The sequence below is a fragment of the Anser brachyrhynchus genome (assembly GCF_964034855.1).
Source record: "Anser brachyrhynchus genome assembly, chromosome: 22".
NCBI classification, from domain to species: Eukaryota; Metazoa; Chordata; class Aves; order Anseriformes; family Anatidae; genus Anser; species Anser brachyrhynchus.
Window position 1 is genome coordinate 7,292,676 of NC_137715.1, and position 22,452 is coordinate 7,315,127.

General features: G+C 50.2%; 1 protein-coding gene across 2 annotated transcripts in view; it reads left to right on the forward strand.

The window, feature by feature from the left end:
• Window positions 1–22,452, forward strand: part of MYO1D (myosin ID) — a 158,192-nt gene that overhangs the window by 130,990 nt on the left and 4,750 nt on the right. The window contains exon 23 of one of the 2 annotated variants that reach the window (XR_013941524.1): window positions 383–21,817. The exons of the other annotated variant lie outside the window; for it this stretch is intronic. The gene's annotated coding sequence lies outside the window, so the exon portion shown is untranslated. Of the gene's footprint in view, window positions 1–382; window positions 21,818–22,452 lie in introns of those variants that run through there. 2 annotated transcript variants of the gene reach the window in all.

A 22,452-nucleotide genomic window follows, 5' to 3' on the forward strand; every position in this document is an offset into this window, starting at 1 on the left:
ATGAGGCGTTACTTAGAGTGGTGGTACCCAGAGCTGCCGTCCGTAATTTAACGTAGGAAATGAAATGCCGGAAATGTTTTCTCAAAAGGGCTACAAGAACGATTTAAAATGCAGAGGAAGAGGCAGCAGTTACCACTTGATAATGTCATTCTACTGGTTTAAAGAAGATAGGTTTCAGAGCTGGCTTGATTATCTCTGAATACTGACAAAACCATTTCTGTATATGTAATATTTGGTGTAATTTTGGGGGGCCGTGGTAGAAACTTTGACACTAAGTCTTGCAGAAAGAGCAGCAGCCTTGGTCATGCCTGAAATTAGATGTTTCTGTTTCATTTCTCAGTCCTTCAGTGTCAAAACCTTCTGATGTCACTATCTGCACCAGGTGCTGTGCTGCCCAAAGGTCAGATGGAAGATGAAGACCGCGCCAGACAGACCTGAAGCGGTGATAATCTCCCTGTTGAACCTTGGGGCTAAACCTCAGAAGGAGCTTTTACAGGTCGTTCAGATAAGATCTCCCTGTTGGTGTGCTGAGAGCCGGAGACAAAGGAAAGATCTTTGAAGCTTTCAGGAGATGGCCTGACTCCGGAGCAGCAGACCAAGGCAGGGAAGAGGCTGTAGGTAGGACCGGTCCCAGGAGACCAGCAATCTGCATATTTGTCATGTTTGTGGCTCCGTTGCTCTCTCTCCTGATAAACCACTGAGATAACCTTGGCATCAGAGCTGTCACTTCAGCTGAAGAGCTGTCTCCTCGCTATGCAGTTAACTGCTGCAGTGCCTGCAGCTGCCATCGCCCAGGGCTCTTCCAAGGGGCTCAGCAGAAGCCTCTGCTCCCACCTGCTCCACCACCAGCTCTCTACGAAGAGTTTGGCATCAAGGTAAAAAAGCAGCAAAAAATTTCCCTTGCGTCAGGCCAAACAGGCACTGTGCAGTAGTGGGACCGTTGTTCAAGAGAACAGTCAGAAACATGGAACTTCCCCCGGAAATATTACATTTCCAACGCCCTTTGACAGAGATCAAGGTTTATTCATCTGAATTTGGACTGAGGTCCAGCTTGGGCCCTGTCAATTCACTGACAGTCCGCAGACTTGGTGGGAAAGGAGATGGTGGGGAAAAAACGGGCCAGCCAAGGCAGAGTGAGCAAAGCAGTGCTTGTTTTAGTGACACCAGGGTGGCACTCGCGAACAATGAGTTTTTTATGCTGGCTGCTGCTGAACACAAAGAAGCCTGGCCCTGACAATGCCAACAAACTAGCTGGTGTGCATTTCCAGGGGACAGCAGATCTCATATGAAAGGAGAATTTGCCAGCATCCAGGCACCAAAAATGTCTACTTCTCCTTAAATCACAATATCCACATTTCCGAATATTTTTCTTATCAATCCACTGTTTAGCAGATTTTTGGCTTTCCAAAGGAGTGTGCGATACTGGCGCTGTCTCAAAAGCTGCTTGCCCCTTGGGGCTGTCGAGGGCGCAGGGCGTACAGCCAGCGTGCAGTGGCTGCGTGGCTCGGCTGCAGGTTCGTGTTTGTGGCAGTGCTGGGAAGGACAGGTCGGGAGGTGGCCTTGGCATGCAAAAAAAGAGAAGTCTGGGGCACATGGCTGGGATAAAACCCAGAAAAATTGTCCTTTGGTTTTCCTCTTGTGCGTGTGAGTGGTTTTGAGGATGCAAAGTGTGCGGCGCCTGCCCGCCCTCCCCAGCATCCCACCACCAAAGCCCTCATGGCTTTTGGCTGCCCTCGGCTCCTTTTGCAGGGTAGCCAACAACTGCATTCTCTCTTCTTGTAAGAGATGATCTTTATGTGAGCATCCTGTCACTGAACTTGAAAACAGGTTACCCTAAGCAGTGCCAAACCTTGCACAGACACCTACTTTGCTTCGTGCCTTATTTCATTTTAACTTGGTAAGGAAGGTACCTGAACTAAATCAAGCTGCTGTTAAACCACATAGTCCATATTATCCCTTTTCAGAATAGATCTTGGTTTTGAGGATAGCTTTATGCGTAGGTTAAACAGCTGCTGCAGCTGTTGAAGGCGGCGGCGCTGAGCGGGGAGCATGAGTGGGGAGCCCCAGCTGGGGCAGTAGCACCGCAGCTGGCTGTCACTTTTGTCACCCGAGGAAGGTTAATTTGGCTTTGGGCATCGCCCCTTCCGCAGCCCCCATCTCTTTGCACACCTCTGATCAGCGAGCAGAGCTGAACCGAGCTGCCACGCGAGCTGGCAGCCTCCTGGCTCAGCGCACAAAGCGGAGCCACCGGCATGCCAACAGCCTTCTCGCAGCTCCCGGTGTGCAGAGGCACGGACGAGACCCCCAGCGACTCAGGAGGAAAGAAGTGGGGCAGGTAGATTTGCTGCTGCCCAGGAAAGCTACAGGATGCATCCCTGGGAGCGCCGAGGAGGCTGCAGGATCTCCCCTGGTATCACAGCTGTGGTTTTGTGGCGAGCGCCCACAGACGGGCGAAGCTGTCGCAGATTCCAGTGCAAAGCATCAACGTTAATTCTGCAGTAAAAATACACACCTGGGATTGCCTCGCAAAGTGGATGGGTGAAAATTGTACAAAGGGAAAAGCTGACATGGCTCTGTGTCCTCCTTCAGCAGCCAGAGGAGACATTAACCATCCATCACCATTGCTGCAGCAACTTCTTACTTGACACTTTGTTAACAAGAAGCCCATTTATTACTTGAAAATGCTTATTCACAGAATCTGTTTACATTTAAGATTATATAAGGAGGAACTCGCTGTATTGCCTCCACATTACCAAGACCCAATGACTCATTAAATTTAACCAGAGCAAGTGCTGAACCAGTTGTGCTTTGTTAAAGCTATCTTAATTTCTGATGTGCTGTTTCCCTGCTGTGGCTTGTGCCCTCAGTTTTCAAATCTAGTCATCCAAGTGTTCATTGCTCGTGTCTAATGGCACAAGGGGATGGGCTGGAACACTCTGTTTTGGGGTCTTAAAAGCCGCTTTTGACCTAAAAAATGGAAACTTGTTGAACAGTGTTTGTCTGGACTCAATTTACCAAAGCACCTGGCAAAGCAATGAGTTCAGCAAAGGCAGCACTGCTCTTGGGACCTAACACAGACTGGCTTCTGTGTGATAGCATTTCTGACTTCATGATTTCCTTTCCATCTCTCATCAGTGCGTTCTGCGGTTTGGCCCAGGTGACCAGCATTAACCTTGAAAGTATATGCTGGCTATTTTAAGTGCTGTTTTCTGTTTTACCAGTTTAAAGATTGAAAGGTTAAAAGCATTACAGAAGGTGGGATTTCAGCTGTCTGCATTTACTAGAGTCTGAATTTAGTTTGTAAATATAACTTGAAAACTGCCAACACTTGTTAATTGTTTTTGTTAATACTTTGTGAGCTGCCAGTGATTTTACTAAATCAAGTTGTTGATTTAGTAATCAAACTAATCACAGTGCTTCAAAATTCTTTTAATTTGAAGTCACTTTAGATGCTGTGTAGTTAAGGAATCGTGCTGCAAGCTTATTGTCAAAGGAGCTTTTTGCATCCTTATAATTTTAAAAACCAGCATTTTGATTTTGTTTTAGTAAAACGGTAGAAAAATGGCAGTAAATCTCTGTGGCAAATTGGATGTGTTTTTCTGGATTTTGAGAACAATTGAAATGTAAAATATTGAATAAGCATAGGTTTAATTTAGGTTTTAATGATCATTTTTGTATAAGTAGTCTTTAAATCCCTCCTACAAAGCAGCCAACACTAGAGAGGTAAAATTCCACCCCTAGGAGTTGAGGAGGAGGCAGCTTTAAATAGCACAGCACCCTCTTCTCCCTTTTGTCTGCGTCCTTGCGCAACCAGGCAGCAGACAGCTCATCCTCTTTGTTTTTCATCTCCTTTGGATCATGCAGATGAAAAGAGGAGAGAAAGGCATGAAGGAAAGGAAGGAGTCTCCATTTGAGTGATCAGCCCCCGGGCTAGAGTTTCACAGGCGGGGAGAAGCCAGCAATCCGTCCTTCTCCAGGCTTTCTGAAGCTGAAGGCTCTGTCCCCAGGGCTGGAACTAGTTGGGTGTCCCTTTTGCCAAGTTGGGTGTCCCTTTTCACCAGGTTGGGTGTCCCTCTTTGCCAAGCACACGGTGACCTTGCCTCTGCGCGCTCTGTTCCGGAGACGCACACCCTGGCACATACCTGTCTCTGGAGAGCATCGTGGTTGCTGCCTCCTCGCAGCAGTGAATCCATCAACTGTTCCCATTTTCCAGGCTGCCGCTTTTTATTTGCTCACCAGTGCCAGGTCTGGAGACGCAGGAGGTGCTCTCCCTGTAGCTGGCTGCGCCTCTATCCCATGCGGGGTGGGATATTGCTTTTAAAGATTTTCTGCCCGATCCTGACTCTAACGTTTGTGGAGCTTGTAAGCTGTTGACGTGGCTTTTCAGAAGCCTCGAGGAAAATCTTTAATTCATCTGTAGTAGGCTAAACATCTTGTCCATGAGAGTTGTGAAGTGGCAGCTGTTAGAGAACGGCTTCTTTCCACAAGGTGTCCTCTTCCTCGGTGCTTTCAGCCAGGGCTGACCATAGCAGTTCGTGGGCAGTTGGCCCTGAGCATCCTCCCCAAACTGTCAGCTGTAGCAGGATTTGCTTGCTGCCTAGTCCTGAGGTTGGATCTAATTTTCCAGTTGGCCCTGCTCTGAATGGGGGGCACAGTGCAGGTGACCTGCAGCGAGCCCCTCCATCCTAAACTATTTGTTGAGTCCGTTTGTCCGGGGCCAGTGCTGGAAGAACAGACAGCGACGGGCTGAGCTCGGTCCCCGGGAGCAGAGCTGGCTGCTGTACCCCTGCTTTCTGGGTCAGCCGGAGGCTGGGGGCGCGGCGGGAGCAATGTGCACATCCAGCCATGGCCACATCGATAACAGCGTTTCTGGGCAGCTGAACGGTATTGATGGGCGGCAGAAACCACTCGGTCCTCTTGAGCTGGAAAAATAACCTGTAGCCAGTGAATGAAAAATGCATGAAAAGGGCTGGCGAGATGTCTCTGGCTTGCTGGCAGCTCTGAGAGAACAGGGCAGCACAGACACCATGCAGGACTGTGCTGTTAAGGGTTTCAGGTTTGTCACAAGTCCAGGATCACCAGAGGGTTTTTCCTTCCTGCTCTGACCTTTGCATAGAGAAACTAAACTGGAAGTTTTTGGAAAATCCCCTTTGGAGCCATTGTTACGTTTGTGGCCACACCGCAGCCCGTCACTTGCCCTTTGGCTTTTCCTTCTCAAACTAAAGCTGGAAAGAAGTGACCTGTTCGTAATACAGTCAGAAGTGGTAGCAGGTGTTACTATCACATTTCTGTAGGGCTTTCCCCATAGGAAAAACATACCCAAGTAGCATAATTCTTCAAAGATGAGAGGCAGCTGACTTCGGAGCATGTGGCGATGCGAGTCTATAGTGAGCTGGGTTTGGGTTGCGGTTTCCTCTGCAAAAGAGGATGCAGAGCAGCTGCTTGCTGGTGGAGGGGCGATGCTGGCAGACCTGCAGTTTGTCCTGCTGTTCCCAGTTGAACGTCTGTGGGACTCCGGTTGTCCTGCCAGACTCGACCGGGAGCACGTGGTCAGCATGGCAGGGTGGGGGTTTTGAGGAGAGAGCATAAAGCTGGCTCCCGGTGTAACAGGAAGAGCACGCTGACGCTTTCAGCAGTGAAAATAGTGACTGGGAGGCCAGCACAAACTAATTGCATCCTCGCCGTACTTCTGAGATGCTGTTAAAGGGCAGTGGGAGCTACAGTGGACCTCAAGGTCCGTATAAGCAGAGCACTGTGTGACAGCTTCAGGCACTCTGCTGCAACTTAGGTGTAGTGCTTTGTGCTGCTCCACACTAACACCCTGCCAGCTCCAAAGTTTTCTGTTCTAAAAGGTATCTGGCTTCTCTTTTTGCGGTGTATGTTAAGGGTTTTGTGTTCGTTTGTGGCTCTGAACAAGTTATATTTCCTTGTCCTGCCTTCTGTTGGTGTGTATTTTTGCAGAAGCGGGAAGAAGCTGCGTGCCTGGCTGTCAAATGTTTCTTTGGGGAATATAAAGGGTGGAAGGTGACCAGCCCGGAGTGCAAAAGCACCACAAACGATCCATGTGCCAACTCAGCAGGACCAGAGGAAAGGGAAGGTAGTGAAATGTAATAGGTATTCCTAGAAACAAGGCTTCCCTCAAATACCTTTTGGTCCTCACTCAGATGCACTCAGCTGGATTTCAGGAGCCTCAGAGCCTACCTTCTGGCCAGAGCTCTGGGGTACCAAGGTAACTCGCCTTTCCTTCTCCCCGTTTCTGTGAGTGCTTTCTATCTGTGTCGTGCAGGCTGCCGCTAGCATCATGCCATCTCTGGAGGTTACAGAAGGGGGCTTGTGCAGCCCAATTTCATCCAGAATGCCTTTGAAATGTAATACACCTCTTAAATGTGCTTCGATATGCGGTTGTTAGCAGCTGTTCCTACTAGCCTTGGACTGCTGGGCCCCTGTACAGTGGACATTTGTAGGTCACTGGTCGTGCTGTTGCCAGATAACTTTCCGTGTTAGGCTGTTAATCATCTTCTGGTACCACTTGCTCCTTTATCTCAAGTGGAAGTTATCTCTGTAGCAGATCTAGAGTGTTTAGGGTTCAGTTATACAGTTTGTCTGTGTAAGGGAAAATGTGGTAATTAGGCAGTGGTTATCCAAGGAACAGGGCAAAATCGGCACGGTAAGCTTTTCCCTCACACGTCTACAAATGCTTAATCGTAATAATTCTCAGCAGTTGGATGTGTGGCTGGTTGGCATGAAAATACTGAAGCGCTTGTTACTGTTGGATGGGTTTGGTGTCACAGGGCATTGTGCTCACCAGGCGGGTTTTCATAGCCCCTGCTTGTGTTCACCAGAAGTACTTCCACAAAAGCAAGGGCCCTGGATTGGGTCGTATTTGTAGGACTCCTCTGTGAGGGCAGCTTGAGCCTCTGCATGCAGCAGTGACCGCCTTGACGAAGTCAAAATCAGAACTTGGTTTCAATTTCAATAACATACCAAAAAATCCAGCTTTGAAAGCTGGTGGGCTGTCGGGGGCTGACTGCAGCCTCGCTTACTGGGAACCCGGTCGTCCCCAGGCAGCACCTTCGGGTCCTGAGACTTGGGTCCTGCCCCTGTCCCAGCCGTGTGGTCCCACGGGCTGCCTCTCGCCTCCCCTGCTTGCCACAGCACCTCTCAGTTCGGGGGGTGCGGGTCCCCAGAGCTCAGAGGAGATCAGGGAGGATTTGAAAAACCACAGCAAAGGTTTTGCTTTTAAGGACAGAACTCCAGACTAATAAGCCTGCGTTGAGCTGACCTTTTGCTGGCAGCAGCTCAGTTCCTTGTGGGAGGGAAAGAAGCAAAAAGCTAAAGAGTAAGAAGCAGCTCCAATTAGTGACCTAGGTGTTTACACCAGCTCAGGAGCATTTAATTACCTGTCAGCGGCTTGCTTTCTCCTGGTCACAAGCGTTTACACATGCAGCCAGTCATTCCAGCTGTTTCTCTTGTACTGCAGGAATTCAGAGGTAATTATGTGCAGCAATTTAAAGGTAGCTAGCTTTTCCCTCAATATGTGTCATGTGAAGATGCGTACACCTGAAAGAGAGTCAAGTGCATGGCACCTTTGGGAAACACGGGTCTGAAAGGAGCCTTTATCTCCTTCCAGCATCAGGACCTGCTACTTGGCACGGGGAGCTTGACCTCACTGCGTATAAGCAGGGCTATCACAAAAGCACAGAAGTGGATTTATAAGCTGACAGGTCATTTTCAGGCAGGTTTTTGCAGACTGGCTCACTAAGTAGCTCGTGCTACGCGTCATGCAACGCCACGCTGAACTTGGCAGCAGCAGGTTTGCTGTGACCTCTCTTTCTGAGTGATCCGAATAAGCCTGTCGGCTCTCAACGTCTGTGGCAGGATTTTAGCCCCAGAGAAACGTGCATGACTTAAGGAGGGCTTTTGTTGAGCTCAAGGTCAGGCGGACTCTTCTGATCGCCCAACCTACTCGCAGTCTCTGGAAGCACACCCAGTGATACAGAAATGGTTTGATGCAGAGCCCTCGGCTAAGCATGAAGGCAGGCGATGCGCTGAATGCCGTACAGGAGCCATTTGGGCCAGGACAGACAAGGTTGGGAAGAGCGTTGGCGCTTTTCCCTGAGGGATCCCACCCGTGCTCACTCCCATTGATCCTCTGGCTTTTCATGTTGGGATTTTGGTTTCCACGCTTTGTGGTCCGGTGCCCACATCCTAGTTTAAGAAGAGATCTGAACCGCCGTGTTGTTCTGACTTATCTCCATATTTGTAGCTCCTAAGCTGAATTAAAGGATGCCTGGATGTAGTCAGCTGTTCTCCTGTTAGCGTGTTTGGTGCTTAGGGCTGCTGAAGCTGGAAAGAAGAAGCTCTGGGACTGCAGAGGGGAAGAAGACTGCTTTGCTCAGCTGCAGGCAGGAAGAGAGACTCACGAGACCAAGAACAGATCTATTTCGCAAAAAGATGATTTTTGTCTTATTTGCTCTAAACTCTTATCAGCTACCTCTGTAGCTTGCAAACAAAAGTTTGTTGCAAAAACCAAGATCCTCAGATGCGGGTTTTAAATTGCATTGGAGAATATTCCTTGTTCGTGGTGTTAGTGCAAAGTACTTAAAAGGTTAAGACGAGTGCAAGAGGGTCCTCGTGCAGGTTTAATATTAAGATGAGAGGTTAATTTGCCATTTTGGTAATTCTGCCATTGAGGTCTACAGCCAGCTCACACACAGGCATACCTTCGAGACTGGGGGGATGGTTCTTTTCCCAGAGATTATTTCACAGTGGTGGCATCTTATCTTGTCACTGCAATGGCTCTTGAGAAAACATATAGGAAGCCTCTTGAAATGATGTGATAGCCTTGGAACAAAGAGTTAATCTATTACTAGTGGAAGCATTTGCTTTGCAATTCATTTTTCCCCATTTGCAGCTCAATTTTTCAATTTATCACAGAGAGCAATGTGAGAGATTTAACTCTGGTAAGCCCAGAGGAGGATGGAAGCTGATTAGAAACTGGGGTGGAGGAAGATATTTTGCTCAGCTGGAATGACTGCAGCAAAGTAAATTAATACTGAATGCTTGAGCTGTAGATACTTGATTTGTTAATGGCTTTAGCTTTGCAGTCATTTGGTTGATGTAGCAAATTTTTCAGTGCCATGTGTAAATCTGCCGATTTCTCCTAGCATGGGCTCTGAAATACTGAGGCATGAAATACGGATAATTCTGCCTGCTAAATGATGGATGTGATCACGGTGAGTGTAGCACCGTTTGGTACCTCCAAAATAGCATTCAGTATTGTCATGGGAATTTCAGTTATTCTTCACGCTTGCCATAGGCCCAAGAAGTGATTAGTATCCCCCGTTAGACTGCAAAGCCAAGGAAATGTGATGGTGTCTTATTCGTAGAACGACTCCCTTTTGCCAAACCTGCCTGTACTCAGAGAGATTTCTGTCGGAGCCCAAGGCCGCACAGACCCCGTAGGCCGCCAGGTCTGGTTTCCTGCACCATGGTGGTGCATCGCAGGGCCTGCCCGGGGAGAGGGCTGCCTGCGGGGCGGTGGTGTAACAGCACTGCCAGGAACTGCAGCCCCTGGCATCGGCTCCGATCTGCAAGAAGCAGCAGGTCGGGGGTGGGAAGGAAAGAGGCACATCTACAGAAATAGCACTTAAGTGAAAACCGTACCCTACGCTGCATGGAAAGATAGGAAGAAGGATCAATTCTTTTGCAGCTGAGAACGCGAGCTGTGCCAGACAGTAATTAAAAGCATTTTACTGTGCCTAGTAACGTGTCTCGGCTCTAAAGCTCGCATCCCGAGCCTGCTCTGGAACAGACCCGTTTTTATTCCAGCGAGACGGAGCGCGCCGGCGGCTTCGCTGGCTGGTCGCGAGCGCTCCTGCAGCCCCTCTCTGCCCTCCACAGCGCTCCTCTCCTTCGGGCTGAAGCATCCCTTGCACCTTCCCTGGGCCTCGCCCTCCCATCAGCTGTGCGATGTGCTCCCAGGATCATCTAATGGGGCAGTAATATTGCTGTAAAATTGATACAGACCGTGATTCCAAAACAGAGCTCGCCCTACTGAGCAGGAAGCTGGATTTTTAGACAGCAGGATTTTGCTGTGTTTCCGGGTTGGGTAACCGATGACAGACGTTTGAGTGTATATGTCTGTGTTGTGCACGCATAGGTGTTGTCCTCCTGAGGAGTCACGTAACACCCTGAAATGAAAAACAGGTGGTGTTGCAATGAAAATGTGAATGCTGAATATAGTGGGAATCACCCCTTCCTGAGACGGTCTGGCAGTGTGTGTTCCCTTCCGAACTTTTCATGTCTGTAAGCAAAAGTCTTTTTGCTTATGCACCTGTTTTTAAGGCTTCCTTTAAAACAAGGAAGAGCATTTTCCCATGATTCAACAGTTATTGCAGCTATTTCTGTAACTCCAAACTTCTCGTTGAATAAGTTAGGGAAAGGAAAAGCAGAAATAGGTCAGTTATTTCAATAAGACGTAGTTGTCTCTCTTCACAGCAAGCTACCTTTTTGTCATGCCTATGTGAATTGTGCTAATGTATCAGTGAATAAAGAAAAAAGAACAAAGTGGAGCAGAAGTGCCAGCTTTTTTATTCTGGGATTGCAGCCTCCGAGCCTTTTACTCAGCAGAAGTGATACCAAGGCTTCTCTGGAACATCTTGGCAAACGTTCCTGAAATAATAGAAGTGAGTTGGCTGCCCACCTCTCTGAATACAAGGTCCACTTAAAAACCCTGCCCGTCATTTTGCTATCACAAAAATCAATTTCCCTGTACACCTTAAGTCCTGGTTTTAAGAAGCGTTCTTGATGCTTTGCAGGACATTGCCAATCCATAATACTAAGGAAACGTGGTGAAAGCTTGCTGCTCTTAGGAGTCATCTGGCTTGAAACGTAGAGAAGTAGGCTGCCTTTAATCATTAGTCATAGGGTTACATTTTTCAGCTCGCTGCTTTTTCCTGGGGAGTGCCTGTGGCTGATACCAACCTCCTGGCAGGTCGGCTGTCACATTGGTTTAGGCTAATCTGACCGCGGCTGGTCCTCGGAGAGGACACCAGGAGGCCAAAATTATATTCCTCTTTTTAAATACCTCCATGCTAGTGTGCACTACTGGAAGGGCTTTGTTTTGTGACTTTTAAGTTTCATGATCGAAGGAAAATCTTTCTTACGAAATCAACCTCATCATTTGCTCTCCCCAGACTTCACATCTTAAAACCTGATTCACCCCGATGCTTTCCTCTGTAACAGCAACGACTTTATCACGCCTGAATTGTGATCGGGCACAGAATATTTCAGTGGGATGCTGCAGTGTGGGTGCAGAGGTGATCTCAGTGCCGTGGCTGGCTTTCCCACATGGACAATTTTGTGCTGCTCGGTTTTAAAGGTGCAGGAGTTGGCAGAAGCAGCCTCCGCCATGCCGCGGGAGGTGAAGCCGGGGCTGTTCCCAGCCCGGCACTGTCCGTGCGAGGCCAGGCCGTCTTCTTTCTTCCTTCCTGATGTTGATGAAATCCTCCACTTCCTCCTCAACTTGCCCACCTCACGATTGCCTGTTACTCTCTTTTCTGTAACCCGAATTCTCCTCTGGGTCGTGGCCGGCCGTCCCCATCTTTTAGCCTTTCCATGCTGAGAAACGGGCTGAGTTTTCTCAAGAACTTAAAAAGTAGCATTAGTGGGGAAGTTCGGTGCAGGCAAGATGCGCCAGCCCCCGACGTCCTAAGGACGGCTGTAAACCTGATCAAACATCATCCCTAAAATACTGTCAGCCTCCGGGACCCTGCTGTTAGCATGTGGGGAGGTGGGAACCAAAAAGACGAATGCACCGACGTGCTCCATCACCTGCGTTCTTGTTCCTGGGACCCCATGCTTGTAGCATCTTCTTTTGTTTCAGTAGCACCACCCTTGGTACGATCTGCTCCTGAGTTTCACTCTGACCTTCTGAGCTTGCCTTGTATTTAAAATCCCTTTTTGAGCAGTGCCTACTTGCATTATCTCCTCAGGCTCCTCATAAAGGTCCTGGGTGTGCTGTTGCCCCCAGGAAATAGCAGGGAAGTTGCAATTGCTGCAAAAACTAAAACCCGAATGCGATGGAGCAATCAGGAGGTCCGTGCCCTGAGTCACTCTGACTCGTTGCTTACCTTGCCCCTTCCTGTCTGTCATCTGCTGGCTAATGATTCTTCCCTGCCTTGTTTGGCAGGGTCTGGTACTGGTTTTAAGCCACCTTTGTTTCGGGAGCCACCTGGCACGGTTGGGTGTTTGCAGAAAATACCCCACTGCCTGCAGTGCCCTCGCTGCCGCGCCGGTCCCAATCGAACAGCTCCCAAGGGGGACAGTGCTAAAAAAAATAATAATAAATCACTATGTTTAAATGCTTCTTGTTTTGGCTGTACAGAGAGGCATTTTTAACAGCAGGGAGACCTCAGCCAGACTCCTCCACAAGAGGCTAAAAGCCTGTCATTAAGCGAGGAAGGATTCGGCTGGACGTGGCGCTGTGGATCCGGGGAGGGGAGGGGAGGGGAGGCTTCCTCGCCTGCCCGACATCGGGCATGGTGACCTGAGCGCACCCCACCCCTGCGCACTCGCCTTCGATAAAAATTCACATTGAGCTTTTGGAAAGGACCTGAGGGCTGAGTAGCCGTGATGCTGCCTGCCCGAACCACTGGGGAAAATGTTCTCGTGCAGAGCTGGTTGGCTGTAAAACTGTGACCTTTCATCAGATGCTATGTGATAAAATCTTGCTTCGCACAGGCAGGGTGAACAGGAATGCTGCTTCTCCTTGGGAGAAAAGCTGCAATAGAGCACAGCACAATAACATCTCTTTTTTGTGGCGTTCTTGTATCCCCTGAAGCTTTAGCTAATTTCTCTTTTTTTCTATTAAGCGATATAAGCAAGGGCGAACAATTGAGGTTTTCAGATCAGATCTGGAAATAGAGAGACAGGATTGAGCACAGCTGTCCCAGGTCAGAGGAGCTGAGGAGGAGAAGCAGCCCTTGTTGATGGAGCAAGGTTATGCCCACGGCCAAGGTATGGGCTTCAGCGTCAGAAATCTCCTTCGGGGTTAGCCTTGGTTCAGCTTTGCTGCCGGGCAGAGTGGTCCCAGGACGCCACCAGCATCTCAGCGTGCTGTCCCCTCATCCTGCACGAGGCGGGTCCTGGTGACACCCAAGCATCCTCTGCACCAGCTTCTGCCACGGCAGCTGCGGGCGAGCAGGACTATCCCCAGGGAACTTCAAAACAGCCTCATGAAAGGGCGGCGTAGGAAGGGGAATTCATGCAGAATTAGCTTCTGCAGGGGTTATATAGGGTGCACGGAGCAGCAGTCGCAGGAGGCAGTAAATGAAACCAGCTCTCGGTGCTCTGCTCCAGCCCCTGGTTGGCTGGCAGGAGCGAAGCATCCGATGGGATGATTAATATCCAGGTTGCTATAGCGACCGGGAGCCGTGGTGCTAAAAGCAGCCATTCTCCATCACCCCCTCTGTGCCGGCACACGCGCCGGCCGAAGGGCGCTGTGGGAGCTCTGCCCGCACAAGGCCGTGGGTGCTCCCCGGGACGGCGGGGCCCTCCCACCTCCCACCCAACTCCCAGCTTCGAGGAGCCCGATGTGCTCGGGACACAACGGGGCCGTTGCATTTGGCCACGCGGTGGCTCGGGCTGCAGGGCAGGAGCGGTGCCAGGGCTTCGGGGGCGGCTGTGCCGGGGCATCGCACCGTGACAGCCGCGGGCTCAGCGCGGTGCGGTGACGCAGCCCTGCTCCCTGGCCCCATTCAGGGCTCCGCTCCCCGCCAGCGGCTCCAGTGTCATCACAGGGGTGAAGTCGGAGCCGGTACCGGCAAACTGCACGGGTGGCTTCGCCCAAGCAAAGCGCCCACCGATACCTTAGTGGCTGCCCAGCAGCCTCACCTGCACGGGTCGGTCCCAAAGAATAAGGAAACCCAGAAGGAGGAGAGAACTTCCGAAGCCTCCTCACTTGTTTTTTTTCACAATAATTGTGTGTGATCTCTTTGAGGCCGAGCGGCAGCTTCCACTATTTTGTGGCTGCAGACATCTACCTGCCGATTTCAGAAGCGTCTGTTTGAATTACAGCCCTGCACGTGCCGGTGGGGGAAGCAGAGCTGCTCCTCCGTCGGCCTGGCTGTGCGTTGTGCCTGTGCTGACAGGGCGACAGCAGCACTTCGCTGCAGCGTGGCTTTCCAACATAATGCACTCAGCTTGCCTTCAACTGTTTGACCGCTGTTTGACACAAGGAAATCGTTGTCCCCTTGTAAATTTGAGTGGTAAGCAGCTGAAGAATCCTACATTTATCATCTTCATCATCAAATCCTTCACCTCAAATTCTTTCAGGAGGTGCCCGATGCATTCCAGCTGACTGAAACATGCTAGATCGCCTTTGAAGCTTTTTTCTCTTTTTTCCAAATTTCTCTGTAGCCACATAGGTTCCTTAACCTTCAAAAAATCAGGCTGCAGAATGTTATCGGCATCTGCTAAAGCAGCCAAGAGCCTCCTCTTGGGAGGGACGTGGCAAACGGGTGCCTCTGTGATGAGCCGAGGAGCCCCGCAGCTGGCTGGGCGGTGGTGAGGACCAGCGGTGGGAAGAGAACGGAGCAAAGCGCCTCTGCTGCTTCTCAGCCTTTGCAGAGATCGAGGCCCGTGATGTCAAAAACGGGAAGCCGGTCTGCGTTCATCTTCCTAAGTGGTCGTCTTTTATTTATGTGCCGGTGCATTTGTAATGCAGGATTCTTGGCGTAACCTCGTGAACGAGTTGATGTGCTTTTACCCTGTCTATAGCCAAGGACTTTGAATCATATTTTTGGCACAGTGCTTTTTCATAAAATATGTAACGCTCAAGCGTCTTGTGGCCAGGTTTGATGCTACTAAAGTAGAAAGCTGGATGAGAGCTGACTCTCAAAAGCTTTGCCAGGCCTCAGAATAGCTGAGAAAATGTGGCTAAAAGGAGACTTCAGAAGAAGCTGCAGTTGGTACGTTTGTGCTGCACCAAGGGAAAGCTGCTGGGTTTAAGAACCGGGCTGGTTTGAGTAGATGAACTGAAGTGGTAAAAGACATCCTCGTGTTGTAGCCCGACTGTAACGCAGGTAACCATCAGCCTTGGAAACTCAGCTCCGTGTGCATCCAAAGGCAAGCTGAACATAACCGGAACTGCAGAGCACGCGGAGCCGTCTGTGCCTGCCGCGTGTGGGCAGGGAGGAGCGAGGCTGCGAGGACGTAACGCGCTCCTAAAGGTTGTTTACTACCTAAGTAGAACACCCATTCCGTAATTATGCACCAGAGCTGGTTTCCACTCCTTACCAAGGCAGGTACAGATGCATTAGCCCCAAAAGACACTCCTGTTACTGCTGCAAACTCAAGGGTATGTGGAGAGATGGAGACGACTCGGGCACCTTCCTCCTGCGAGAGGGATGCTGCAGACCCCAGATGTATCAGCAGCTCTCCCCTCTCTTTTTACTTTCTTTCACCTTATCTTGCAACACAGCAGCTTATTGCCAGTCTTTAGCGTGCAGGAGAATTCATGTAAAATTTATAATTTTTAGCTTCAGAGAGAGCACAAAATACACTGAATTCTGGGGTGAATTTAAGTCCTGCAGTGCTGAACTGCACACAGGGGCCGAGGGAGAAGGAGTAGGGCTCTGTGGATTTTGGAGCAGGCATGTCCTTGTGACCCCGAGTGATCAAGGCAGCAGTGCAACATGCTGGGGTGTCTCCTGTTAGGGTGCTAGGTCAGCAACCCCTGTCTTTGTGCATGGCCCCTGGCAGCTGGGCACTTTGGTGGCAATCCCGTGGTGGCTGGGAGCCACCTTTTCCATTACCCACTGGAAATGGGTATTTTCCACACCCACACAGGGCTCTGAAATCATTCACTTTGCCTGCTTGAGAAAATAAAATATTTAACACACTGCATGAGCTGCTTGCTTTTTTTTTTTTTTTGAAAGCTGCTTTGTTGATGAGATTTCCCAGGAAATACCCTACTTAGTGAATGCATTTTTCAACCAGAAAACCATTGGCCAGCTTTAGCGAATGCTTTGTAAGGGATAAATTACATCGGGCTTTGAATGCTGAAGACACAAGAAGAGAAAAAAGACAGAGCCTTCTCCTTTTGAAGTGCACATGTGAATTTTTCAGCTTCGATAGGAGCAGAATTCGGGAAGCACCAGAAGGAGCAGGTGCCAAGGTCAGGGCATGGTTTGCAGGAGAGCTCACGTTCCTGACGTGCATCTCCCCCATCACCACGCTCACATGGGACGCAGCAGTCATGCTGCTGGTTGAATGAAGCCAGAGTCTGCCACGAATCGATCCCTTCCTTGAATTTCACCTGATACAGGGTAGTTAAGTTGACATTGCTTCATCAAATTTTCCAGGGATGAAGAAAAGGAGGTGGTTGGACCCACCGTGCCTTCCACTTGCAGCCAAAGTGCTGTCTCAAAAACACTTTTCGGGGCTTTCCCAATGTAAAATGTACACGTTGGGTGCCATCCTCCTGGGTAGTAAGGCTGGCTGTTGGGCTGGGACATCACGCTCATGGACCATAATTGTGCAGCCCTGCATGGAGAGCAGCCCCCGATCACCGTGGGGACTCTTCTTTGCCCAGGAGCAGGAGAATCAGCTGGCTTTGCTGGAAGAGACCGAAATATTTTACAGCTTGATGCTTTCCGGAAAGCTTTCTCTGGCTAGTTGGAATGGATGCATGAATGCCCGAGTTACTACATAAATAAAGAACGAACTGCAGCTCGCCTGTGCTGCTCTGGGACCGCCTGACCTTGGGTTCAAGTAGGAATAAATGCATTTTAAGAATGAGAGAGTGAATCATTTAATGGACTAGGTTTGTTCCTCAGGCACTACCGACAGCCAGACGGGAAGCAATATACCTGGATCTGCCACAGACGCGTCTCGAAAAAAGCACATCCGTGTTATGGCAGCTGCTGTCTTCTTAGGAGAGCAGTTTTTATGGTTTAGACATGAATAAAAGGAACGAGACAGTGCACTGGTTGGATGCCAGCAGACCAGAGTATTTATAGCAGTCTTTGCTTCTGCCTTGCTATGTGGCATTGGACATATGTAACGCTCTCCCTTGAGAATATTCATTTTTTTTAGATATTAACAAATCTTGTTTCTTATTAAAATGGCAAGAATAGAGTTGCTGACGCAATTCAAGTCTGATGTTGTAATATGTGGTACTGTACGGTTCCCAAAACTTCAGGCAAGTGGCTCTGTGGTTTACATTGGTAAATAGATGTCAGCATGAGCTGCAGAGGAAAATGACACATGGGCAAGTCTGAGCCAGAGAAGATTTAAAGCCACTGTTCAAGGGTAGTGACAGCGCTGTCAGTGGCACCGTAGGGACTGCAGTTTCGAGCCTGGTCATTCTCTCATGGATTAAAAATTGCCTTTGAAAAGGCACGTCTTCCAGCTTCCGATGTGATTTGCCTGGACACAGACCACGTGGTACAGAAGTGCATTAGAAATAAGCCACAAACATTTGTTAGTTTTGAAGGCTGAAAAAAAAAACAGGGTATCGAGTATCATCTGACTGCAGATAATTTTGAAAAATTACTGAGAAATGGCCAGCTAGAGCCACATTTAACTCAGCTGACCTTTGGTGGCATTAACATGCCTGCAGGACTTGTTCTGACCTTTGGCTATGGAAATCTGCCTTTTGATCCTGACTTGAGATCTCCTTTATTTGTGTCTGTCCTCTCTGTATTCTCTCTCCTCCATCGCTTTGACCTGTGTCAGTGTCAAATCCCAGCCAAGGCCACCTTGCTCAGAAAAGCCCAACCACACAAACAGTGCTGGGTCCCTAAAAGCAAGAACCCACGTGAGAAAACAGCGCCCTGGCTGTCTCATGCTTGGCTCTGACTGCGTGAGACCTCGGACTGTTTCACAAGGCAGGTTGTGAAAACCCTTTGTGGTTCAGGCAGTTGTCACGGCCCTGCCGTGCACGTGCAAGGAACGCAGGGCGAGCAGCGAACGGGTGGCACGCTGCCCGCTGTGCTCACGTGTCCCCCGCTCCTCCGGCTGCTCTTGAGCTCCGAGCAGGGAGGAGTGATACGCACCCAAAAATGGGTCCCAGCTCATCCCCGTACCCTGGGCTTCTCCCCTTGGGGCACCAAGCCAGTGGGATGAAGAGTGGAGCCTGCTGACTTGGTCTGGGGGCGCTCCAAAAACCGCAAGCCCCTTTGGCAGCATGGAGAAGAGATTTCCTTTATTCTCACTGCCAGCACTCATACAGCCCAGCGTGCAGTGTAAGGAGGCAAAGAGGACATTAAATTATTTTCTCGGGTACACAAGTCAGTAAATCACAGCTTTTAACCTCCCATAGCTACGTGAGCCAGTGTATTTTAATGAGAGCTGGATGGGAAAAGGTGTTTCTGCCTCGGATGGCAGGTCCCAGCGGTGGGAATTCGAGCAGAGCACAGAAGGATGAAGCGTGCCAAGGAGTCACAGGGCCGATGCTGTCAGCATCATCCAAGTCTTACTTAGGGAAATTTATGCTCCGAGTGTGTAAATCTCTTCTGGAAGTGGGACCCGGGGCTTTGAAGCCGTGCACACTTCACATTGACGACCCCCCCGAGAGGGAGCAAGCGGACGCAGCGTGTCAGAGCACGCCGCAGGCTCTGCGTGGGACGTGTCTGCCCCTGCAGCGAGACGTCCCCAGGGCTGTATGCACGTGGTGCCCACCGTGCTGGTCCTGTGCACGGGGCGACTCAGCCAACACAGGGGGAGATACAAAACACGCGTCTGGTCTCGGTGCCGGTTCCACGTCTGTACGTGCCGAGACCAGTTGTTCCTATTTTTGTACCGTTGAAGCCATTGTGGTGTTACAGCTTCTCCGACCACCCAACTCCCTCGAGCCCAAATACCCAGTATCATTGTCCTGCAAGCTGCAGCAAGCCACAAGTGCTCAGAGGAGATACACCCCGTCCCTCCCTGCCAGATACGCAGCCTGCACAGGCAGCACGCTATAAGCCCTCCTGCAGAAGACACTTATCTTTTCCACAAATGACACCTGTTGTAACTCAGATATGTAAATGTTGTGTCCAATCTCGTTTTAGATCCTGCTCATCTCTTCTCCCCTCTGTGCCACGCAGTAGCAGTGAGTGGCACAGCTGCTGTGACCCACAGCAGCAACACATTGCCTGGGAATGTATTTGAACCCACCTCGAAATTATCAAACATACTGTTTGGCTTTCTGGCTTTTGTTGGAAGTAGGGACTTTAGTAGAAACAGAGACTTGAGAGCTGCCTGTTTTTTTTTAGCCCTCTCTAGTTTTTAATCACCGCTTCTTACATATCTTCTTCATGCAGAATATAGCTGCTGCTTTTTTTGGTTACTTTTTTATAGCCTCCCTTCATCTGTGAGCCTTTGTATTTCTTCATCTCTGACCGCCTCAAACGCTGCACCCGGTAGCCAGATGAGCCTGCAGCGCTGACTTACATCAGGTGTTACAGCTGCTCAGTATTTGCCATCCTGCTCCTAATGCTCCCCAACAGCTTGTTTGCAGCCACGTGTTGTCTTGAAGCCTTAGCCCAGTAGTCACAGTGATGACTCTTTCCAGAGGAGACGCCTTGCTCTAAGTTCCAGAAAGATTTGCCCATTTAAAAAATCCCCTCCGGAATACATCACATTCGGTTTATTGCTGCCGAGCCCTCATTTCACACTGCACAGCATGCTTCATTCGCCTCATTTAAATGCCTGCCACGAAAATCGGATGCTCCCTTTACTCTGTTTTCCATCTTCTGCCCAAATTTTGATTCCTAAAAAGAATTTCTTCCACACTCCACGATTGCCCCAGCTGCCTCCGTGCCCCCCGCAGGCCGTATCGCCTGCCCCTTCTGCCGCTTCCCCCCGGGCCCCCACGCTGACGGCCCGGCACCGCTCGCATTCACGGCTAAGTGAAGGGCATCGCATGGCCTACTGCTTCGCTCCGTTTCCGTGCCTATTACAGTTCTTGCAAAATGTTCCAAGTCATCTGTGTTTGCTCTTAAGCATCCTGTGTGTTTAACATTTATTTAACAATACATTTATTTAACTTCCTGCCCGCTGTCTTTGCAGAAACTCCCTCTGATCTTTCTCCACTCTTTCTCTCCATTCGTTTTGCTCCCCACCACTTACTGGAGACAAGATGCTTTTGTATTATCAACAATGTTGACAGATGTCTGTGGCCATTTATGCGCTACTTGGCTTGTGTTTTCCCTGAGGTCCTAGATTAAATGCTCAGTCAAAACTCTCATATTTCATGGGCCAGTAGTCTGCTTCCACTCTGAGTCATCCCTTCTCTGCTGGTTTCCCTTTTGCCGGCGTTTGCCCAGGTGTCTCACCGGCTCCCACTGGACGCCTGACGCCACGCTGGCTGCAGGATGTGGCTGCTCGCGTACGCGGCTCTCCGTGCGACGCCGGCGGTGCTTAACCCGCGCGCCTGCTCTCACGCAGCAACTGCCCCAACCGTTCATCGACGGCGTCTCTAACAAGTGCAGGGCGATGGACTGGAGCACAGATAAGAGGCAGTAATCTGATAAAGGCAGTTTGCGTGCGAGGATGGTTCGGCGCAGGGGAAGGGAGAGAAGTCGTGCGTCCTGCGGGGCTCGCTGAGCCGTAAATCCCCGTAGCAGAGCGAGGCCCCTGCGTGCAACGAGCTGAGAGCAGCATGTCGCGGGAGAGGCCACTTCCACCCAGCAGTACCATTGTACGAAAAGACCTGTGTGGTCGCAAACCACCGAGGCCTTCACGTGGTGCTAAAGCTGTTATGACCACGCGGTTCCTTGCTGGGCCAGATCCTGACTCCCACAAGCGCTCTCTGTTTGTACTTTGCACCCTCTCAGGCAGTTTCTTGCCTGGGTGCTGGGGGGCTCACATTTCTTCCCCAGCAGGCTCTCAGCCAGCACTTGCATCTCGCTGCCTCTTCTAATGGAATAGTTGTTAAAAATAAGTAATTTTATTTCCCAGAAGCTGCCTAGCAGCAGCATCCATCATTTTGTCCTAATTGACTTTACTTCCGTCAGCTTTCGGGTTACGTCCAGGCTTGGTGAGCAGCCAAACCTGCCATAAACCAGCTCAGATGGGGCTGCGCTCAGAGGCAGGGCTGTGCTCGGGATCTACGACTCTATTAGCCCTGACGTTGTGTGCCTGGTCTCCTAAATGTGTGCCTGTGCAAGAGAGATGCCAGGAGCATCTTGGAAGCCCATTAAGGACTTATTAAGATAGAGGCCAATGCCTGGAACAGCCTCTGTTGTGCAGGCGGAGGGGGCTGGAGGCAGCCCTGGGGGGCTCTGCAGGGCCGATGTGCTGCGGGCAGAACCAGCACCTCCACGGGCAGCGGCGGGGGTGGAAGCAGAAGGATGAGGTCAGGGGGCTTCTCCTGAACTGAGAACACAGCATCCCAACAGTGGCTGCGTGTTGGTTGTGGGGGCTGGCTTTGAAGCTGTTCTTGGTAAGAAACCGCGCCTGACCCCAAGGCAGGAGCTTTGAATCAGGTAGATCTGTGTGCACAGGCTGCAGGAAGGGACCGGCCGCAGGGCTAAAGCTCATACACGCGTCCTGTGCTCCTCCACAGGCTGGAGAGGGTGTGGGGTTAAAAGACAACTCTTGAGAGTCAGAGGATTTGGGTTTAGCTCTTCACTCTGGCACTGCGTTCCATCACCGTGGGCTTGTCACTTAACTCCCTGCATGGTGACCGTGTCTTCAGCGGGGGGCTGGCGATAAACACCCCGTTCAGTTCTGCCCACCAACCTGGAGATGGCAAAATATTCCGTCTTCATTGCAAACTCCAGGAGTTCCTTTAAATTGTCAGAAGGCCATAAGATGACTCGCATGTAATTTGTAAATTCGGAAATGTTCCTCAAATATGAGCAACCGTGGAAATGCTTACGGAATTACAGCAGGGATGGTGAGACAAAGACCAGTTTTGTGTTTCCAAGCTTGAAATTTAATAGTTCAAGCATTCTTCCACCTTAATTTCACCGTAACAACCCCTTTTTCTGACTGTGATTTGTCTTACTGAGGTGGAGAGGTGGAAGAGCGAAGGACAACAGTGGGACAGGATTATGCAGTGAGAACTCAGTCCTTTCACCAAACTGTGCGGAGGTGAGACTTGTCTCTGCCTTTGCTGCCATCACTTTCTTGCTCAGTTTGACCTGCAGAGCGCCGATGGCTCCCCACAGGGTGTTTTCACCATGTGTTGCCCTCGAAATGCTTCGTTGGCCTTTCAGGATTGTAACTGGACCACCTCCATCTCAGACTCTTCCTATCCCTTCGTGACCCAAATTCTGCAGGAACTTGGGAAGCATCTTCCCAGTTGTGCTACCTACTAAAATCAAGTTGTGCCACTGAGCTTTGGGAGGTCTTTTACCCCAGTTTACTGGCTGATGCTGACAGCTGTTCTTTCCCTTTTGGCCACTTATGAGCCATCTCACTCCAGGACAGCCAGCATCTGCCATCTCCTCTTTT